The sequence below is a fragment of the Paroedura picta genome, chromosome 8 (genome assembly GCF_049243985.1).
Source record: "Paroedura picta isolate Pp20150507F chromosome 8, Ppicta_v3.0, whole genome shotgun sequence".
Classification (NCBI taxonomy): domain Eukaryota; kingdom Metazoa; phylum Chordata; class Lepidosauria; order Squamata; family Gekkonidae; genus Paroedura; species Paroedura picta.
Genome location: NC_135376.1, coordinates 37,277,164 through 37,294,646, shown reverse-complemented (window position 1 = coordinate 37,294,646; position 17,483 = coordinate 37,277,164). Strand labels below are relative to the sequence as shown.

At 43.1% G+C, this 17,483-nt stretch overlaps 1 long non-coding RNA gene across 1 annotated transcript in view; it reads right to left on the bottom strand.

Moving 5' to 3' along the window:
• LOC143843292 (uncharacterized) overlaps positions 1-16,305 on the bottom strand; it is a 48,025-nt gene extending 31,720 nt beyond the window's left edge. The window contains exon 1 of the long non-coding RNA XR_013233519.1: positions 16,216-16,305. This is a non-coding gene — a long non-coding RNA (uncharacterized LOC143843292). The remainder of the gene's footprint in view (positions 1-16,215) is intronic.
• Positions 16,306-17,483: the final 1,178 nt, after the last annotated feature.

The window sequence follows — 17,483 nt, the reverse complement described above, 5'->3', positions numbered from 1 at the left end:
GCTGCATCCATGCATGTCCTTAAATGCACCCATAAGAGCCAGAAAATGCCCTGTAAACAAATGGCAAAGTTGAGAGCTCCAGCTGCTCATGATGCTTTGATTTAAACATGCCTTTGGGCATGGAACTTTGTTTTCTTTCTTCTCCGTAGCAAAGCACAGCACGGCTTTTTAAGCAAGCACACTGCATGTACCATAAATAGAATGTCAAGGTATCCTCTGTTATAACCATGTTCATCTGATAGAACCATGGTAACTTTAACATTAGGGTAACTTCAGGTGGGTAGCCATGTTGGTCTGAAGCAGCAGGACAGAGTTTGAGTCCGGTGGCTCCTTTAAGGCCAACAAAGTTTTATTCATATTTATGAGCTTTCATGTACGTGCACACTTCTCCAGATACAGTGCCTACACACAAAAGCTTATACATTGAATAAAACTTCGTTGATCTTAAAAGTGCCGCTGGACTCGAACTCTGTTCTTTAACATTAAAGGTAAAGGTATCCCCTGTGCAAGCACCGAGTCATGTCTGACCCTTGGGATGATGCCCTCTAGTGTTTTCATGGCAAACTCAATATGGGGTGGTTTGCCAGTGCCTTCCCCAGTCATTACCGTTTACCCCTCAGCAAGCTGGGTACTCATTTTACCGACCTCGGAAGGATGGAAGGCTGAGTCGACTTGAGCCGGCTGCTGGGATTGAAGTCCCAGCCTCATGGGCAGAGCTTTCAGACTGCATGTCTGCTGCCTTACTACTCTGCATCACAAGAGGGGTGAACAATGGCAGTCAGTGCAAAGGGCAGGAAGGAGCAGGAATAGACTCCAAGGTGTTCCTTGCTTGCTTAGTTTGGACTCCAGCTGTCCCTGGCCTCCCTCCCATGTGTTCTCCCCTCCATCTTGGCCAACGCGTAGTAGCAATAGCTTTAGTTGACACATTCCTATCCACCTTGTCCTAGTGCAAAGCACAGGGGGGGAAACAAGTTACAGGCCAAAAAATAATCCTTCCATCCTCACATATTGAGCCTAAACTTTTTACGCTTACGTTGAGAGATTCACAAATGGTGTGAATTTCAAGGTTTTGAAAGGCAGGGCCACGCTCATGATTTATTTCCATGGAGTTGGCTTAAGTGGGAAAGGCCGCCCTTCCAGGGAGTTGTTTGGAAGCTCCCTTTTGCATCCGTAAAGAGGAAAGGAAGTCAAGCCGCTCAGAAGACCACAGTTGAAATTGCATTAATAGACTCTCCCAGTCTCATGTTACACTGCTGTGTCCTCAGCTAGCCTTCGTGCAGTCAAAGCAGAGTGAGTGAACTGCAGTTAATTTAGACTGCATCTTAAAACAGAGGGGAAAATGGTTTCCCTTCCCAGCACATCTAATTGGTGACCTGCCGACTTAACAAGACAATTCTGTTTGAACTGGCCGCCTTGTGGAAAGGCTCTCGTTTTATTGCCCTGTCTGTCACTATGAGAAAGGCTGCATGGTGAAAATTATGTTGCAAATTGCTTACAGGAAGGGCCACCAAGAGCAAGATACTGGTGTTGTTTTTTTAACTGTATTAAGTCACAGAGAGCATGCTTCCTGCTTGGGACAGATGACCTACCACCATTACCAAGCCTCTAGCAGCAAAAATAAATGGGATGGTGATGAAAGTGTGCCATCTCATACTAGTTACAGAAGGCATCTGACCATCTATCCTCTGGCAATCATGGGTGGTATGTACATCCACAATTTTTCAGCATGCATTTCACTTTGGAATCTCTAGCCACATGGCAGCCCTACAACTGTCCTGCAAAAGATTAATCCAGTGCCCACAAACGGTTGAGCAATGTCACATCAATGATGCGTACCACCTATCTCTGAATTTATTTCAAGGTTAACATGTCATCTATAAGCAACTTTCAAGTAGCAACAGAACAAAGTTTGAGTCCAGTGACACCTTTAAGTGGCGCTTCTTCAGATACAAAGCGTGGAACCACACAAAAGCTTATACCTAGGGGCTTTCCGCACCGGGATCTTTGTAGCAAATTGGTTGCTGAATGAAAAATCGCCATTTAAAATAGTGGAATTCGTCGTTATGCATACCTGCCTTTGTAGTGGAATCCAGTTGCGTTTTGTAGCGTTTCCCACAGGCTTCCAGTCTCGGCAAAAATCACTAGAAAGGAAGCGCTATTGCCAAGCTCGTCCCGCCCCTGGCCGTCAAGGAGCCAATGGGCAGCCGTTAGCATGCTCCCAAACAGCCCCTTTCCCTTTAAGAAAGTTTTAAAAAAAAAAACACCCATTGCAACGAATCTGTGTTGATTCGTTGCAACGGAGAGACCCATCCAGCTGCCCGGTGTGTTTGAGCTGTCGTTTGATCGTTGCCACGCTCCCTCCGAGTGAAAAAAAAAATCCCCCCCCCCTCACGGGCCCGATTTTCGGCCAAAAACAGTTTAAAAAATAAAGGGAAAATACATCAGCAAACGGGCTTCTCTGTTGTTTGTGTCCAAAGTGTTGTTTGTGCTTAGTGACTCTGGGGAGGGACTGAAGCCGGGGAAGCCTCTAAACAGAAAGAGGCTCGCTGGTGCGTTTATCCCCGCTCGCTCGGAGAAAAAAAATGGCGATCGCTTCGCCGGAAGATCAGAGGAGAGAGCCAGGGGGAGGGACTTTGTAGAAACCGCAACAATTTTAACGCACAGGTCTTTTTCGCTAGTGTTGCAGATTGGTTGCAGGAGTGTATCGCTTTCCGGAGGGTGAATCCACTTTTGGGGATTTCCCTGAAAGCGCTACAAGGAAGCGCTTTTTGCGGATGGGTTTCAGGTGTGTGGCAGATTGTCAACGACGTTGTGCATAACGGCAAATCAATAGGGTTTTCAATTGGCAACCATTGTGCGATTTTGAAGGCGTGCAAAAAGCCCCCTAGAATAAGACTCGGTTGGTTTTAAAGGGGCCACTGGACTCAAACATTGTTCTGCTGCATCCGACCAATCTACTTTCAAGTAAGTAGCAAGTCTACTTTCTCACACTTTTAGCTCATTGCCCTCCTTTAAAAGTACAATGTTGGTATGAGGCATCCAAAAGGAACTGGTCACAAGAAAAATTAGATGTGAAAGAATTCCAGCGCCTCCCAGAGTTTATAGAATGTAGGGTGAATTCAGATGACCGGTCTGAATCTACAAGGTGAAGCAGGTACAGGGAAGGTTGTTTTGTTTTTGTAGCACGGGGACTGGTCGCTTAAATGATTTATATCATGAGTGCTTGCCGAGATGGATGCTTGGAAAACATTTATGAGTCACAGCCTGTACCGTGACAAAATATTGAACTTATTTGACATCTCACTAAGAAACCCTTCCTGTGCCTGGCCTCACTGTGTCACCTTTCACATCCCTACAGGTGGACGCAGAGAACAGACAAACCAGTGGAGATTTCATTAAATGAATGGGTTCATGGATTGTCATGTTAGGTAAAGAAAAACATCCACAGTCTTAGGGAAAGATCTGTCCTGGGGAAGAATCTGCTTTTGTGTGCAGTCTTTTGATTTCCCCGGTTATACAACAAAGATGTATGAGCCAGAGTGACAAGCTCAAAATACAGATGGCAACTCTTTTTTCCTATGGATCAAATGATAAAGCATTAAATGATACGTTCCATGCTCAGTGGCCTCTGGATGCCTAATAAAAGCCCGCCATATAACAGGTGGACATGCTTTTACCATGTGACCAAGCACAGTATGAAGAACAAAGCAGTGGTGACAGAATGCCAGCCATAGCAAGGCGGTCCTTCAAGAAAGGCATTGATTTGGCAGCAATCAGGAACAAGCAATGGACAGGCTGAAGGCAGAAGGACAGCAAGCAGAATGGCTGAGCTTGAGACGATGGATGGATGAGGATTTGGATCATCTGCCACAGGCCTATTAATCTAAGACAAGACTAGCAAAAGGAAGACCATCTTTGATTAATTAAAAAGTTGCCTTGAGTGCTGGTAAATTGTGTTGCAATATCATCTCTTGACCGGATTAGGCCACAATGGGAAATGTTCGGTTTTGCCAAATATCCCCCCTCTGCATGAGGTAGGCAAGTTCCTCACTTGGGGTCATGTTTGTAAATTGGCCCCAGGAGAGGTGCTGCATCATTGGTTATGCAAACTGCTGCAAAAGCTCTCCCTGTGGCGATTCATAGGTGAGGGTTCTTTCGCATCTTTGGGATCATAGAGGCTATGTACTAGAGCAGCAACTCTGCCCAGCAAAGCTACTCTAGAGCGTTCACTTTCCATTGACTGGGGGGAGGGGGAGGACACGGACATGGCAACACTATAACCGATTCTGCACAGGGAATTTACTCCCAGGACAGCCTCTTGTTGCTTGTGGGTTTTAGTGCTCCTTCCACATGATTTCGGCAGCAACCCGGAACTCTCAAGTGGCTGGCACAAGTTTTCCCCAGATTTCTTCCATGATGAGGGAAATTACCACATCCCAATTTCCCTCTTCTTGCCGTGCTGCCATCTGGGGAGCAAACAGGGGCAAGCCTGTGTGGAGGGAGAAACACGCAACAGTGTCTGTAGTGCTCTGCCCACCCTTGCACCCACCCTCCCCTCTCTTTTTCCAGATCGAGAATTTAAAATAAATGGCATGGTCCACATTGCTGCAGGACTGCAAAGCCCTATGAAAAAATAAAATGTTCTCATTGTGCACGGTAATTTTGGGATCAGGTAACTAGAACACATTCCTGTTTGTGTTTTCTGGTGGTGGGGTATGAACGGGGAAAGGGAGGTGGGGTGTGATGAAGCAGCCCTCTCCCTATTAGCTTGATGTCCATGCTCTTTGTTTTAAAACTTTACTGTGAACAAACAATCACTCCTCGGGGTCCAGTTACCATGGCCAGCCTATCACAAATCTACCCAAACATAAAGAGAGACAATTACACCAAGAATCCCAAAAAGACATCTAAGGAGGGAATGTTTTATTGCTGTGGCATGATCCTGCAGCAACGCAGAAGTGTAAGTTTAAAAAAAAAATTGTTCTGGTGTTGAGACATTTCTCCATAGCAATGTGGAAGAGCACTTAAAAAAAATTAATTTTGGGGCTTCGGGGGGATGGATGTTTGACTCCTAGAAACAACCGCTGTGAAGGAGTGGAGGGAGAAATTTGGGTTGTTCTCTCGTGCCGCCTCGTCAAGAGGCAGAAAGCCGCAACGAGGCAGTGAGAAAACGCAAGAGGGGGTCTCCCGTCAGGAATCTTGCAAATGCACGGCTTCCAGCCACACGTTTTCAAGCCACCATGCAGAATCGGTCTATGTATAATCCTATTCATATGAACAAGGCCAAGGATCTCACACACCAAGACTGTGCTGTGGACAGAAAGCGTGCATTAACTTAAAACTGGTAGCCAAACTTCATAGTACAAAGAGCTTTCTGAAACAATAAATGAACACCACCAACTGCTACCACAATTCATATACCATGTAATATTCTGACACCTTCCAGGGTTGTCACCAACACCCACATAACAAGATATTGCAAAGAAGAGGGGGAAAGGGCTATAAAAAGGAAACTGAAAAAACAAGCTGTTAAACACTACAGCATCTATCAGACCATCACGTTAATTTTTCACACAGGTAAAGTGATGCTCAAAATCTTACAATGAGGACTGTTACCATATATGGAACGAGAAAGTCTAGATGTTCAAGGCAGATTCAGAAAAGACACTAGAGATCATATTGCAATTTTACACTGGTTAATCAAGCATGCAAGAGAATTTCAGAAGAAAATCAGCTTCTGTTTCATAGCTTTTGACTGTGTGAGTCATGGCTGGTTTGAAAAGAAATGGATGAGTTGCAACATCTTATTGTTTTGATGCACAATGTGTAATCTGGACAAAAGGCTACTGTTTGTACAGAATATGGGGGAACAGAATGGTTTCCAGTTGGCAAAGGTGATAGACAAAGATGAGGGTGAAATAAAAACAGGAGGAAGAAACATGGAGATATGCGGATGACATAATGAAGACTTGAAAAGACTACTAATGAAAGTGCCAAAACATGATTACAGTTGAAAAAGAAGACAAAAGTAACTAATACTGGTAAATTACACACCTTTAATATTGAAGGTGAAGGTTTTCTAATGCTTGGCTCAACCATCAATGAAAAGGGAACCTATAACCAAGAAATCACAATGAGATTGGGACTAGGAAGGGCTACCATGAAGGAGCTAGAAAAGATCCTTAAATGTAAGGATGTGTCACTAGCAACTAAGATCAAGATAATTCATACTGTAGTATTCCCCGTTATTATGTATGTGTGTGAATGTTGGATAGTAAAGAAATCTGGCAAGAAGAAAGTTGATTTATTTGAAATAGGGAGTTGGAGGAAAGTTTTATGGATACCACAGACCTCCAAAAAGGCAAAATAAATGTGTTCACGTCTGAACGTTTCTTAGAAGTTAAAATGACCAAACTGAGGTTATTGAAGTTGGTCACATTATGAGAAGACAAGAATACTAAGAAAAGTTGACCAAGAGCAGGAAAAGAAGAAGACCCAGCATGAGATGTATGGACTCAATCAAGGTAACCACTGTCCTCAGATTGCAATACCTGAACAAGACGGTCAACTATATGTCACTTTGCAGATCAGTTATTCGTGGGTCACCACTTGACAGCACTTCATACACACGTATACAGAGAGAGAGAGAGAGAGAGAGAGAGAGAGAGAGAGAGAGAGAGAGAGAGAGAGAGAGAGAGAGAGAGAGAGAGAGAGAGAGAGAGAGTGCTGGCATGGTCCTTATTCAAATCCCATTTACACTAGTGGGATTTTGCTAACTAAAACCTCTGGAATTGTGGCTCTGTAGCAGAGATTTCGCTTTGCATACAGAAGGTCTCAGGTTTGATGAGAGAGACCTCTGCCTGAGCCCCTGGAAATCCGCTGCCAATAATATTGGATGATATTGATCCTGATAGGCCAATAGTCTGACTCAGTATAAAGCAGCTTCAGATATGCTTTAATCCTGATTCTGAACTCGTTCAAAAATGGCAATAATGGAGTGTGAAATAGAATACCTCATTACTAGATGTTCTACCTTCCCTTTATCCCCTTTCTAATAACTCAAAATCTATTTTGGGGGAGCTCACTTCCAAGACAGCATGCTCAAGACTACAGCTTTCTTGTATATTAAAATATTGCTGTTGGAAGCAACCTTATGTATTGTTTAACAAACAAGGATGTATTAATTGATATTTTATTCTTTAAATGATACTAGAATGTTTCTCATAAAACAAAGAGGTAGTGGCTGCTGAAAACACTTGTAAACTTCTGTGAGAACTGATGTGCTTAAGATGTTGGAAATATAATTTGGAAGAAAAATAAGGTAGATACCAGCATACCAAAGAAATCATTCCAGATACAAATATAAGTGAAATAACCAGGCAAAGCTGATATAGAGTGGTTATTCTCTTAAGAAATTCCAGTGATTTCATTCCAGTGATTTCCTGCAATGCAAGTATATGGCCCACTGGACATTTTCGTGTGCAGAAATTAAACACTGAAGCAGAGAAGTTTCATTAGGTTTTGGATTTGAGCCCTGTGAGTCACTTTAGAGGACTGTACTAATTAATCAAGGAAGTTTCTTATTCCACAATATCACAAAGAGGTCATGTGAATCATTGTGTTTGGGGCAATGGCCTTATAGCTCTTGACATGTGAGAACAAGCGAGGTTTAGTGGTTAAGAGCAGCAACAGTTTGATTCCCTACTCCTCCACATGAAGCCTACTGGGTCACCTTGCATGCCCGTCACAGTTCTCTTAGAAGTCTCTCAGCCCCACCTCCTTCACAAGGTGCCTGTTGTGGGGAGGGGAGGGGAATGCAATTGTAACTCACTTTGAGACTCCTCAAGGGAGAGAAAATCTGAGTATAAAAACCTTCTCTTACTCTTCTCTTTATATGCTATCACTGGACAATAGGCATTCTTTCTTCTCTTTTCCACCTTTTCCTCCTTCCCCTTACAGCAAGCCTACAGCTAGTTAGATTTGTACTCAGCCAAGAAGTTCATTAGGAAGCGATCTTTTCATATCCCATACACACCTGTCTTTCAATTCGGAACTTTGCCAGAGGCTCCATTACATCTTCCACAGCAAAGGCCAGGTGAGCAATAACAAAAGGGAGAGGTGGGCTTCTTGGTTGTGGCATTTTTGTGCACTCCTGTCACTGGTGAAAACTTGTTTATTTACTCAAGCAATTTGTACATTTTAAATCTGGAGATATTATTGTTTGTTGACTGTGATATATACTTTTGCCAAAAGGTAGACCTAGAGAAATGACTTCTGCTTCAATGACATCATTTGGAATTTTACAAAGATGAAGGACTCAAGAAGGGGAACATGGAGATCTGACTCCTTTAAATTTTTTGTTATCATTCCCATTCCCTGTAGTGGGAGTAGAACTACTCATGGTCCAAGGACTGTAAGACCGTTTACGCACTGGGAACTTCACTGCCCCAACTCCCATGCAGGAGTACAAATTGGGGGTGGATGAGGTGCACTAGGCCAAATGCTCCCTTGTGTGGATGCAGGAAGAGGTGGGGCAACCTACCACAACTAAAACTCCATCCTGCAGCCGAGCATGAAACCGCCAGTGCATAAACGGTCTAAGTGAAACCAGAAGGAAGAAGCTCATCAGATCCATACCATCCATGGCACAGACAGGAGGAAGGTGAGGGACGGGGAGGGGAGGGAAAGGGCAATATATACTTAAGTTTGACCTGCATACAGATTTTCTGAGGAGCCTTCTGACTGAGGGTGTAGACCCGAGAAGCACAAATGATTTAAGACAGCAGTGGAACTTTTCTAATCATTTATTGGTAGCCACTGCTGAGGCTACTGCTGCCTACTCTCTCTTAGATTTTGGATCACAGGAACTGGAATATGTGGCTTAATAGCTCAGTAAAAAGTTCTGGAGTCACATTAAATCATGAGACAGAATTAGTGACCCAGCAGAAGCTTCCAAATGAGCAGCCATCTCAGCATTAAGGTAGACAGTGTTCCGCGGATGGAGATTCTTTAGAGGAAGAACGAATACATCCATTCACTGCCCCATAATAAAATCAGAGTCCAGTAGCACCTTTAAGACCAACAAAGATTTATTCATGGCCTGAGCGAAAGCTCACGCCTTGAATAAATCTTTGTTGGTCTTAAAGGTGCTACTGGACTCTGATTTTATTGTGCGACTTCAGACCAACACGGCTACTCATTTGAATCTGCCCCATAAAAGAAGAAGAAAAAGGACAAGTTCTGTGGATGAAGAAAACAGAAGTCTCCAATAAGCTCATCAGATAACAAAATGCAACTGTGGATGACAAGAATGAAATAATTCTCAGGATCAAGCTGAGAAGACCAAATCTGGCAAAAAGACTGAAAGTTTTTACAGGGTAACATGAACATTCACAAAATTACAACCTGTGTCACAGTGAATTCAGGCCAGGTATTCATGAACAAATCATGCTGCCTTATACCACTGGGTTATCGAGGTCAGTACTGTGTGATCCAACTGGCAGCCTCACTTCAGGGTCTTGGTCTTTCATGGCACCCTTTTGAGATTACATGGGTTGAACCTGGGATCTTCTGCATGCTAAGCAGATGTCCTCCAGGAAGCCATGACCCCAAATCATCATTAGCTTTGTGGCCTAACTATGGTGGCCTCTCCAATCTTATTCCAGTACACTTATGACAACCACACATTGACCCTTTCTTTTCTCAAGTTCCATGCTATGCAATGGAGTTACAATGAACCATGAGAATTAGATTGACAATGAATGCCTAAACTGGACCTTTTCTGCTTGGAAAAAAGCACTTCCTCCAATTTTTCTTCCATTCCAACTGGAATCTGAATAATTTAATCTCATTCCCCCGTGATAGACCATAGGATGTAGAAATCTGTGATATACTTATTTATGATGTACTGTGATAAATCTCCCTTACTCGCTAATCCATCTCCTTGGGACTTATTATGTGAAATTTCAAGTCCCCAAGCAACATCAAAAATCTTTTCCTCCCCCTGCTTCTAGATATTAATATTCCTTCTTCAGTCTCAGTCTCAAAAAGGGCAAAATGTAGTATCCAATCAATATCTTATACACACAAATTAATTTGTCATGACTGCAGAGCCCCATGACTGCAATCCTAAGCATTATCATTAAAATGTAAGTCCTGCTGAACACAGTGAAGCATGACGAGAACTTGGCCAAAACTTGTACTGCATGTTCTCCAGATTTCTTTAAAAACCAATGTCAGCATGGCTGTGAGTCAGGACAGAGGAAAGGGTTCCACCAGCCTGCTGTTTCAACTGCAAGGAATCTTTGCCTTGAGTCAGTACCATGATTTTATTGAACTGTTATACAAATCTGGGATTCTTAGGCATTATGAAAATCACTATGTAATTTTTCATGTTTAGGTGCTTACTATATTGACTTCATGAAGCAGGTGTTTTGTTTTTCTTTGATTCTCCAAGTTTCTCAGGCAGTGAGGAATTCGTTTGGAGACCTATAAAACTGTAATCCTTGCTCTAATTTGATAGAAACTTGGAGAGTGTTTAGTGGACAGGAAACACTAGCTCACCTGAACTTTTGATGTCATTCAGTTGCAAAACAGCCACTGTAGCCCTCCCCACCACACACACACACACACACAGTCCTCTATAGGGAATAATGGCAGGGAATCATGCTGTTCTGGATGGCTCCTTCTCCTTCCCACTATCCTTTGTGAGGAAGGATCCTTTTCCAGTCATTTTTTCCTCCCAGTCCATGGCTTTGCAAGTATGATCCTACAGAATCCTACAAAGCCCTATAGAATTGGACATCTTGGTCCAATTTACATTAAACTTGGGGAGGGGATAGATTAGAGGAACGATTATGTTCCATATAAATATAGCGTCATTATCTTTAAAAAAAACTGTCACATAATCTCAAATTAATCTCCCATTGAAAATAATGGTCCCCAAACCCCTAACGAGCTAACCCAAACCCAGAAATTACAGTAAAGGTTTCCTCCCTGAATCCAAGATTGTAACAAAATGTTTCTCAGCGTACACTTTTAAGTCCTGTATCTCATTCACCCACCACACACATGGAAGTGCACAAGCAGTTTGGGGTGGGGAACTCTGAACTGAAAAAAATGACCTTTCCCTTTCCAACCCAGTTTGCCCTCTGCCTATTCTCCCATAGTGTCTGTCTCACTCACCTCCTCCAGCCCCCCTTTTCATGACCCAGAGGGAGGAAACTTTTCTTTTAATGTTGGCTGTGGGAATGTGGGAATGTTTTGTTTTTATGTTTTAATTTTTTAAAATAAATTGTTTTAATTGTGCTGTGCAAAATATCTGGAAATGATATCCTGACTCTGCAGTGGCATCAAGGTGCTGCTCTAGGATTTAAGCAAAACTCTATGGTTAATCGCAGTTCCTGGAAAGCTCTCTAGTATGTCCAGTTCTTCTGAGGAAATTGTCAATGCAATCCTAAATATTTCAAAACAACCTCCAATGCAATCCTAAGCAATCCTAAACCAATAGGCGTAGAAGGGATTAACTCTGCACTGTAAGCTTCAACTCTGCGCTAAGGAAAGCCATAAATGCAGTAGGTTATATAAAGGAAAACAGACTGTTCCAACTGGGAAAATAAAATCCATATTTGTAAGACTGTTATAACTACTATGTTCATCCCATCCAATAGCAAATGTTTCCACTTCAGTTCCCCTTTACAAGATATCTAAACTGACTTTCATAGTCTTGTCATCTGTGCTGTTTACTGCTGAGATTTTCCTTCCAGGATTCATTAACTTGGGGAGAAACATCAATTACCATATGCATGATTGCCAGAACAAGGATGTTGACCCATGATACTTTAGATTACATTCATAATTAATACACACAAATGACTTTTACAGAGGCCACACACAAAATTACCTAGAGGACACAGTAAATCTGCTCTGAGTTTCACAGTGAAATCCACAACAACACTGAAGTCACATACAGTAAATGGATATTATATGGATTTGTCACATCTTTTTAAAGGCATCATTCTTCATGTGGAAGGAAAAAAATGAGTGCATTGTGTGCAAAAGCATTGGAATACATTCAGGAAGGGAACAGGAGTGGGTCATAGCCTCTGTGAGATATTCCAGATCACCAGGAAGTCTAATTTCATAGAGTTCTGCTTCACAACCAAGTCCTTTCTTGAATAAAATTACTGATCTGTATTAGTAATTAGCAAAGATGCACAATGCATCAAAAAGTTTAAATTTGTACATGATCCACTGATCTAGCACTATAAATCCAAGCTTGGTACATAAAAGAACTCGCAGACATAAGAATATTCAGGCTATACTTAGAAAACTACAAACTATCTAAAGAAATGTGCAGTGACCCCTGGAAGTTCATACCCTGACACAAACTTTGTTTGGCTTTAAGGTCATACTGGACTCGTGCTGTTTTCTATGCTTTCTCAAGTTCTAAAATATTGCGAATTATTCACAATAGGCCTTTGGGGCAGATGTTTCCTTCCCTCTTGTGTATTACATGCACTCAACACCCCTCAACTCCCTTCTACTGTCTGTCAAAAGAGGTTGACTCAGATTCCAAAACCATGAGTGCCTCTCAGTCTGAATGCCTCAAAAGGTTTCTAAATGGTCCACAAAGAAATAATTATATGAAGCTGCTGGAAGAGACCATCTGGAGATTTGGAGCAGCATAGGGTCATAAATATGCTGATAACACACAACTCTCTCTCCTTTTGAGCACCATCCAGGGTCACAGCAGAGTTACCAAGAGCCAGCATGCTCCCCACCCACCCCCACCTCAGGCAAAAATTCCACTTGGATCCCTCCCCCCTAATCCAAACAAAACAAGTCATTTGTCTGGTTGTTACCATTCTCTTATTATTATAAAGAATCTACATATCCATATGTCTGTCCATTTGTGGCAGGCGTAAGACATTGGAAATAAAACTATTGACTTAAGGATGATCATGGGCGTTCCAGGGGCAAAACTGAAATGAATTAGAATATCCTGGGCCAGATTCTCTCCAGACCTCCCCCTAACGTGATTGGTAGCAGAAGCTAAGCTAAATTCTAACTTGTTCTTCAATTTTTATCACTAAGGTTGATAAGCATTCTAGTATGCTTGTAACAGAGAGGAGTATCCCTTTACTTGCTTGATCATGGGGAAATATTAATTCCCTCCTTCTGTTTATAATACTAACAAAGGTTTGCTGCTGTACTGGTATTCATTACAATCTAAGTTGCCAACCAGGATGGATGAGGATTTGACACCAATACCAAAAAATAAGGGAGAATAAAAAAATTAAATTGGGGAGAGAGGAAAGGTAGCACATGAAAGAATTGTGAAAGCACAACAAAGATCATGAAAACACAACAAAGAAGGAGAAATGTCTGGGAGAGAGAAATCAAGGAAAAGACAATGAAAGGGTGTTTGGGAAGGAGGCGCTACTAAGGGCTGCCTCTTCGCAATATCCATATCTGCCTATAAACCTATGGAGCTGGGTGGAACTAATGGAAGTGGGAAACCATAAACTTTATTAGAAGCCTGCATCCCAGCAATGACTGCAGCATCTCCTGACTGGTCTTGCCTTGCTCTACTGTTAGCTCAAGGTTCAGCAGGATCTGAGAAGCAAAGGTTTCTTTCAGACACAAGGCAGCGACCTGGCTAGTTACTGAAATGTTTCCCGCTACTGCATGGGAGTCTCTGACTTACTTCATCCCCCTGTCTTGACCCAAGTTTGTGCTTCCTGACAAGTCAGACGGTAGACCTGTGAAGTGCCCCTCTTACCACACAGAGGGTACCCTTCTTCTCTATCTCGTTATAGGCTTGAGCCCGACGACACCACGACACTGGACTCCGAATTCAGGTAAGTGCTTTAGTTTAATCACCGTTCCTTTCAACAGCATGCCTCTCCACACTCCTCTCCACCACCCAGTGCATCCCACAAACCTCCCTTATATTCCCCTTGTGTAGGCCCCGCCCCCTTATAAATTTCTTGGCTCGTTTGAACCCACTTCCGGGTGTGGGCGTTGGCTATCTCCGGCTTCTCTGCAACTCCCTGCACGAGGCTTGCACACCTGGGGCCGCGCCCTTCCTCTAGGGGGTAATCCCCTCTCTAAACCCCTTTGCCTTTGCCACCTCCTCTGTTCGTTCCCTTCCCTTCGACTCCAATAGTCTGTGACACGCAGCTACAAGTCCGGGCGGGTCTGTTACTAAACTGCTTGCAGCACTCGACTCGTTCTGCCTCGTCTCGATCTTCTCTAGACGCGGCTTATCATGTCTGGTTTGCTTCTTTTCACAGAGTAGCCTCTCTGCAGCCAAACACCCGCTGCTCGTTCCCTCTGCCTGCCGAGCCCCGTCGACTTCATGTCCTGAATGGTAAGTATCCCTGGCCCCCGTACCAGCCTTGGCCGGACAAGACCTGAGCTCATTCCGCACACATAGGATAATGCACTTTCAATGTGCTTTGGCAGCTGGATTTCTCCTGTGCAGAACAGGAAAATCTACTTCTAAAGTACATTGAAAGTGCATTATCCTATGTGTGCAGAATAGGCCCTGAGGTCAGGACTCCCCACTGTTTTCAGCTTGTCAATCAATGTTACCTGGTATCAGCCACAAATCATCTTTCAGTGCCATATTTTCACATCTCAGCATCCCCCCCCCCAGTCTGAATTTTTAAAATAACTTTCCAAAATTGTGTTGTAACGTAAAAACGTCACAACATTTGAGATTTAAGAAAGCTGGGGCATTTTGTCACGTACTCCCTTCCCCATTACAATTTTTCAATAGATGAGGTCAATTTGTGACATTAACTTCACCTTCGCACCCATCTTCTACCTAGCAATGCTTGCAAATTGGCCAAGCAGAACTCCATGGAGTGACCACAAGCTCCATTTCCACTTGCATGCCTGCCTCGGTCATGCCTTGCAACAATTTCATTTTCAGTCTTGGTGGGAGAGGAGAGACAACTGAGCAAAGCTGTAATGAAGATATTCTGGCAAAAGGAATGGTTGCTTAGGCATGCATACTGACCCTCTTCTGCCCCCATGGTTCTGAAGGCAACAGCTGTGGCAAACTACAATAAAGATGTTATTATAAAAGGAATGGTTGATTTAGCATGCAGACTGTCCCTGTTCTCTGCAAAAACAAGTGCCACATTGAATCCTACAGAGAAAAGACAAAGAAGGGAAGTCACTGGCCAAAATAGTAGGGAGGGGTTGGTATTGCAATTCTATTGGAATTGTGTTGCAATGCAATCGACCATGTTTTTTTTTTAATAATGGCTGGTGGGAAGGTTGGCAAGCATAGCCGATGGAGGTGACAAGAGGAGATAGGTGTGAGGGTGGGGAAAGCATGACCAGGAACAACCCAGATTTTCCACTTTCTGATGGCCCTGCCCCAACGACTTGTTATGCCCGCAGTAAAAAAGGGAACCCAGATTTATCCACATTCCCTTGCCACGATGCAACTGACACACAGAATCATGCCAGCCCTTGGACAGTCGTGGGATGGTACCGACATCATCAGGAAGTGGGAATTAGCCCTATGACCAGACAAGCACTGAGCCATGGCAAATTCCTTGTGCAGAAAAGGTCCCAGCCTCTTAGCATACAGTGTGGTAAGGCCTGGCCAACACTCCTATTACTGTGCACTACCTGCTCTGTGCCCCTTGTGGCTGTAATTGAGAACTACACTAGAAGATTAAAATAAATGCATTTCATGTCTGCAGCATGCCTCCAGGGGCCGTTCAGGTGATTTGCAGCAGGCTGTTTTCATGCAAGAACCAGCCATTGCACAAATTGGATTAACAAGAACCAATGGGAGGGTTTTTTCAGCTACCACCAATTGGATTAAGGAACCCACTCCATGGAATATCAATAGTACTCACCCTTCCAAGACACGTGAACGCATTCTTTATTTGTAAAGCATTTAAACCTGTATTGCAGGTGTGCTATGTGATCTTATGCATGTGTATTATTTGTTCATTATCCTGAGCATCTCTTTGCGATAGAAAGGTGATATTATGACTCATGCCCACAGGGTTGCCAACATCAGTTTTGTTAATTCTTGAAGAGTTTAGGGTGGTGCCTTTGAAGGATGGATTTCAGAGGAGGTGCATTTCAGTGAAAATGTCATGCCAAAACTGCCATTTCCTCCAGAGAAATTGATCTCTGTAGCCCACAGATCAATTGTAATTCCAAAAGAACTCTGTGCCTCACCTGGAGGTAGCATCCTGTGAGCAGCAATAATCTGATCTACTAGTTCATCTGTCAAGGAAAGAAGGAAGTTGTACCGTATCAGGATGCATATTTGGAATCTTGGGGTAGCTGTTGCCATGCCAACCAAGTAATATCAACAAAAGATGTATCTGAATTGTAAAGGAAGCAGTCCCTCCTCCAGGTTTTTTAAAAAATATATATTATTCTGGTATGCAACTATTAATGAAGGAAATGTGAAATAATGGTTTTCAGGATTAACGTATTTATCTCAAAATTATCCTGCATACTAATATGCTTGGGTTCTTCCCCACATGTCATCAACAACTGATATCTTGAGGAAGCTGGTTATGATCCAGAGCATGGGGCTGGCATTCGAGAAATGAGAAAGTACTGCAAAAGTATAAAACTGTGTAGCTCTGCTGCAGGAAAGTCCTTCAACGCACAGGTGTTCCAGTTCCTCTGAGACCACAAGCCAAACATCACTCAACTGCCAGCTTGGACTACGACAGGATGAAGGCCCAGGATATATTTAGAAAGGATTCTGAAGCCAGCGCTCACTCCCCATTACAGTGGCAGACTAAACTAGGTCGTTCATAATTACTAAACCATGTCTCTTGGGCTACTTCTTGGACTCTCATTTTCGACAGGGAGACCCTTAAGAATTTGAGACATCTCCATTGTTTCGATGGTCTCTGTTTCTGGCACAAAAACTGAGCAATAGTTAGAGAAACGTGTCTTGCCCCAAAAGAAGAGTGCAGTTTCTGAAGTGCTGTGAAAGTATTTCTTTTGTTAAACATGTTTAAGAAATGGTATTGTTTCTGAAAATATCTGGGGTGGCCCTGTTTACCTCAAAGCCAATGCTCAAGGACTTAATATTGAAATATTTCATTCACAAACAGCACTGCTGTCAGGGTGTGGTGTGGTACAGTGGAAACCAGTGAAGGGTTGTGACTAGAGAGACGGAGAGGCCTACTTCCAATCCCTGCTCAGCTACCAAGGTTAGTGAGTGACCTTGGGCCAACCACTATATCACAGATTAGACTCCCTCACAAGGTTGTGAAGATGAAAGTGGAAGAAATGTATGCTATCCTGAACTCTTTGTGAGCCGGGTGGAGGAAAAGGGAATAAACAAGACTGCTGCACTTTTTTGCAGTTTTTATAGACTCCTTTTTAGTTTTGTTTTAGGTTTCCCCATTGGGTTTGGCAAAGGAAAGGACCCACGAGAAGTCCTTTTAGGGGGTGTGCAAGTTTCACAAAGCAAATTCTCC